Here is a 5419-nt window from a genome sequence, read left to right as displayed (position 1 = left end):
GCCCCGCGCCCCCTGCCCCGGGAGACCCCACAACCCCCGCCCCATGGAGGCCCTGCGCCCCCCGCCCCAGGAGACCCCGCGCGCACTCCAGAGGCTGGGGCGGAGGCCGTGGGAAAAGCCTGATTTTTACTCCACGCCCCTCAGCTTAGAATCGCTGGTGTGGGGGAGCGAGACGGGGTCCCCCCTCCTTACATTGCCGAGGGTGGGGGCTGGTTGCCAGGGAAATAGTAGGTGTGATGGTGGAACCCCCAGCGCCACGCCCTGACCTCTGGGCTGAGCAGCAGCCGCGGGCGCCCTGTGGGGCGCAGGGGTGAGAGCGCCCAGCCGCGTGACCCCAGGGGCAGCAGACCTCTCCTGGCTCGCGCTGCCCCTCGGCAGTGCGATCCTGCCTGTGCTGCCCCCCACTCTGTCTCTGGGGAGTCCTTCACCGCCCACACCTCTGACCCGCACCTCAGGTCTGTGTGCATAACTAGATCAATCTTAAAAAAAAAAAAACCAGGAAGGACTTCAGACAGCTTCCGGGTGGGTGAACTTGAAGGCGGGGTGGGGGGCGCCCGGGGAGGGGGCAGGCGGAAGTTGGGGTTCCCCGCCCGGCCCTGGCGTGGCCTCCTCCTCCTGGCTGCCCCCGTGTCCTGGTGCCCGGTGGCGGCGAGCGAGCCACCCCGCAGAGGAGCTGGGTCTGGGGGCCCCTGGGAGCAGGAGGCGTGGGGAGGTTTGGAGGCCAGGCTGCCCCCCCTCCCCCCTCCCCCCAGGTAGCCGCACCACGGTGGCGCCGAGGAGTGCCTGGTGCTCACACTCAGGGTGAAATTCCACTATCTCACGCGGTCCCGTGCCCGGCCCGGGGAGCCGGCCAGGCCTCCCAGCGCCGCTGGCCCAGCACCAGGAGCGCCGGTGGCCAGGAACGGTGCTGTTGGAGGGGCCCGAGCCAGGGCCCCACGGAGGGTTCTAGAAAGACAGGTGGGGCGAGGGTGGAGTCCCCTAAAGCCGGGTGAAATTCACTCGCACCGTGAGTCCAGATCGCCCCTCGAGGAGCTTCCGAGCAGGCCCCTCCCCATCCCCGCCCCCAAGACCCTTGGCGGCACTTGCGGTACTCCATGGCACCCCTGGGAGGTGTTTCCAGGGCCCTCGGGTTGTGCCTCTCCTGCACCAGGCCGCTCTGCCTTGGGCTTCTCCTTTCCGGACAGGTGCCTTTGATTTCCCCCCTTAGCTCACTTCATTAGCTTCATCAGTCTTCACTTTCTGTTTTTTTTTTTTCCACGTTTTTTTTTCAGGTGGACGGGCTGTTGAGTGTTTTACTGTTTTTTGAGACACACCGGTCCGAAGAGTCTCCAGTCCCTTCTGAAACACGTACTTTTTAGTATTTATTTTCCCCACCATTCCCTCCAGCACCTTCCATCTTGTGGGAAACAGCAGCCCATCCTTTTTCACGGCTGCGTAGTATTCCACAACCGGCGTGGTTCCCCAGGTCTGGGCTACTGCCTTGTGTGGCCATAAACACAGAGATGCACGCGTTTCTTGGAATTCGTGTTTCCTTATTCTTTGGCTAAGTTCCTAGAACTGGGACTGCTGGATCAGGCCATTCTAATTTTAATTTTTTGAAGACCCTCCATACTGTCTGCAGGAAGAGGAAGCGCACGTCACCTTCCCAGCTCAGTGCACGAAGCTCCTTTGTCCTGCACACTTGCCAAGCCCGGCCATTTCTGGACTTTTTCTGAGTAGCCGCGTGGTGTGTCCCACTGTGCAGGCGGTGCAGGCCGAGAGTGGTGTGCTCGTGGCCGCCGTCTCTGTAGAGGGGTCCATCCGGGACCTCTGCCCACTTTTCAGCGGGCTGTGTGTTTCGTTGACTTGAATGAGTGGTGCCTGTACTTTGGGCCTTCGGGGGTTTTGTTTCCATAAAACAGAACTATTACTTCTCGACCCAAATGCAGAAGGTGAGGCAAGGGGGGGGCAGAGCTGACAGAGAAGATTCTAGCAGCCGTCGGAGGCGGGCCACGGTGAAGTCTCCGGAGGGAGCCCCCCTCCCAGCTCTTGCACACGGGCGCCGGGCTGGGCCCAGGCGGGAGGGAGGAGCGTGTGGCCAGGACGGGCACCTGGGTGTCGGGCCGGAGCAGGCCAGGGTGGCGAGCGCTGCCGTCAGCAGCGGACACGACACGGGGTGCGCCGGGGCCCAGCCATCGCCACGGTCAGCCTGCCCTGCCCCCTGGGAAGCGCACCCTGGATTCTGTCCTCCTTGCTGCTCTGGTGTTGAGCGGCCACCTTGTGGCAGAAAATCATGCAGCTTTGATGGACTCAGCTGCCAGCGAACAGCCTGGACACCCGTGGGCCCGGTCAGCTACGGCCTCGCGCCACAGCCGACTCGCGGGCCCTGGCACTCGCGGGCGCTGGGCGTTGGTCTGCGCGCGTCGTGAGGGCAGCGGCTGCATCCTGCGTCGTCACATCCACGCCCATGGGGTCTCTGGTCGAAAGTGCCCTCCAGAAGCCGCCTCAGCCCCTGTCCACTCGCGCTGGGGATCCCATCGGGTTCCTTGACTCAGCCGCCACTGGGCTGTGCTGCCGGGCTGGGGCCACCGGCAGACACTGCTCTGGGCGCAGGCGACCTGGGCCGTGGACGGGACACCATGGAGTCCGAGGACCGCACGGCCGCTGCTGGCCTGCTGGAGCCAGAGGCCAGGGCTTCCTGTGGCTACCGGCACCCCGCGGTTTACCTGTGGGCCACACACAGGCCAGCCCCTGTCCCGCCGTGGAGAACATGATGTGCACACCACACGGCCCCCGGGGAAGGTGGGAGCCTGCCCAGACACTGGCTGCGTGGACACACAGAGGGCACCGCTCGGGGGGCCCTGATGGCCCCTTCGCTCGAGGCCAGCGGCCAGGCTCGGGGAGACCCGCAGAGCCAGACCTGGCTGGGGTGCAGTGTGGAGTCGCCGCTTTCACACACGGCTTGCTGAGCCACGGCCCCCAGACGGCTGTCCCCAGTCAGTCCAGCCCTTCAGGCCAGGGCCGGCCACTTGGCAGGGGCGTCTGTCCCCCCAGAGGAGGCCCGCAGGGAGTATTTATAGAGCTGGTCTTGCAAACAAGCAGCACCTCACTTCCCAAAATAGCACGTCCTGGCCTGGGCCAGGCCCTGAGGGGAGGGTGACCGCTGGTCCAGCGATGAGTGCAGGGGACGGGGAGGGAGGGGGAGGGAGGCCCCCTGCCAGCCCTCCCACAGCCGGGTCCTGGGGGCATCCCCCCAGGTGGCAGCAGGGCTGGCATTGGGCTCCCCGGCGGGTGCGCACACAGGCGCCGGGCGCCCTGAGCAGGGTGCTGGGCAGCGCCAGGTGGACGGCGGTTGGCTGCAGCCCCGGAGGTGCCAGGGCAGCACCCGGCGTGTCAGGGCCGCGGGACGCCAGGGCCACGCAGTCACGGCCGAGGTGGGCACGGGCGGTGTGGACGCAGTCGCCGGGCGCCCTGAGCAGGGTGCTGGGCAGCGCCAGGCGGACGGCGGTCGGCTGCAGCCCCAGAGGTGCCAGGGCAGCTCCCGGCGTGTCAGGGCCGCGGGACGCCAGGGCCGCGCAGTTACGGCCGAGGTGGGCACGGGCGGTGTGGACGCAGTCGGGCGTCCCTTGGTCTCATGCACGCTGCAGCCGCCCAGTGCCTGGGACTCGAGTGCACGGTTTGGACGGTCCCACGGTGTGGACAGCCCCGTGGTGTGGATGCCCCCGTGCGCCCCTGGCCTGGAACGGGCGGTGTGGACAGCCCTGTGCGTGTCCAGCTGAGCCCCACCGGCGGGGCCCGCCTGACCCAAGGAGGCCCTGGTCCGGGAACACCCAGGCTCCGACAGCACAGACCCTGCGGGCTACACTCCCGGGTGTCGGGGCGTGGGCAGGGCTGGGTGCTGCTTTCTGGGGGCTGGGGCTGGGGGCTGAGGCTGGGGTTGGAGCGGGACTTGGGGAGTAGTTTCTGCCTGGGCTGGGAGAAGACTCTGGGGGTGGTGGTGGCGGCTGCGTCGGCTCCGTGTGCTGAGCTGGCCACGTGAGCTGGCCGACGCGTGGTGTGTGGATCAGCCTCTGAGGCGACCGGCGGGGCGGGAGCCCCAAGGGTGCCAGCCCCGCGCCCGGCGCCCCAGTCCGGGCTGAGACGCGACGCCCCGACCGTGCCCACAGGGGACCTGCGTGTTCCGCCTGGTCCGCAGCTCGCGGCCCCGGGTCCCCACGGGGCTCTCGCCCTGCCGGGCGCTGTAGGCTATGGGGGCCCCTCGCCCACGCAGCCCCCCGCCCCAAGGCCCAGCCCTCTCTTGTCAGGGACAGGGCCCTGGGCGGGGACAGAAGGAGCCGGCAGTCCCGCTGAGGGAGCACAGCCGCCCCCACCCAGCCGGCAGCCCGACAGGTTTGACAAGGCCAGCGCTGCCCGCCACCCGCCCCACATGCAGCAGCAGGCCAGCTGGACGTCTGTGTGATGTCTGTGGGGCAGCTGCTTTACGCTCCAGTGAGCACGTGGGCACACTGGCTGCAGCGGGCTGGGGGGCGGGGTGGCCTCAGGGGGCCCTGGCCAGCGGGGAGGCCCTGGACACCCCTCCCCGATTGTATCTGTGGTCAGCTTGTACTTCCCATTCATCTCCAAGAGTGAAAATGCAGAGTGGGGTGCTGCTCGCGCCCCCACATGTGTCTGGGCATCACTCACCACACCCGAGGGCGGGTGGACTCTCCCCTCGCCCGCCCCCTGCTGCCCTGTAACCACGGCCCCGGTCAGAATCCGGGGACACTCCCCCCGTGCTTCTCCGTCTCGCACACTGGGCCTCGGTGCACCCCCAGCGCCCGGGGCCGCCAGTGGAGGACGGGCAGGTCCTGGGCCCCTGGACCCGCCGTGGGGACAGGCGCGGGGCCTCGAGTGTCTGCGGGGGGCCATGTCCTCCGGTCACGCTCGGCGGCCTCCATGGACGGCTTTGCGAGGAGCTCCAGGCCCGTTGGCTGACGGACGCACATTCCAAAGGGCACAGTGTGACCGGCCGCTGTGCGCCTGGACGGACACTCAGGGGCGTGACGTCTGCCCGCGTCACTGCGCGTCCAGCGGGCCGGGGCTCACGCAGGCCAGTGCCAGGATAGCCCTCAGCGGGCCAGGTCACTGCTCAGAAATGCCTCCTGCAGCCCCAGGGCATTTGGCGGCTTGGAGGCGCGGCCAGAGCGCTGCTGCAGGCCGGACGCCAGCCCACAGCCGAGCTGGGCAGCTCCGGAACCCCTGGGGTTCATTGTTCTGTAAAAAAGGGTTTATTGATGCTCAAGGGCTGGGGTGCAGGCCAGAGGTGGGGGTGAGAAGACGCCCCAGAGACAGAGTGGGGCGCAGAACTGCTGAGGGTGCGCCGTGCCCTGGGGTCCCTCCCTGGCCGGGTGGACTGACGAGGTGGCCGCAGACAGCTCTCAGCCGGCGGAACCCTGCGCCC

The sequence above is a fragment of the Condylura cristata genome, unplaced genomic scaffold, assembly GCF_000260355.1.
Source record: "Condylura cristata isolate star-nosed mole 26May11 unplaced genomic scaffold, ConCri1.0 scaffold00048, whole genome shotgun sequence".
NCBI classification, from domain to species: domain Eukaryota; kingdom Metazoa; phylum Chordata; class Mammalia; order Eulipotyphla; family Talpidae; genus Condylura; species Condylura cristata.
This window is presented reverse-complemented; position numbering follows the sequence as displayed.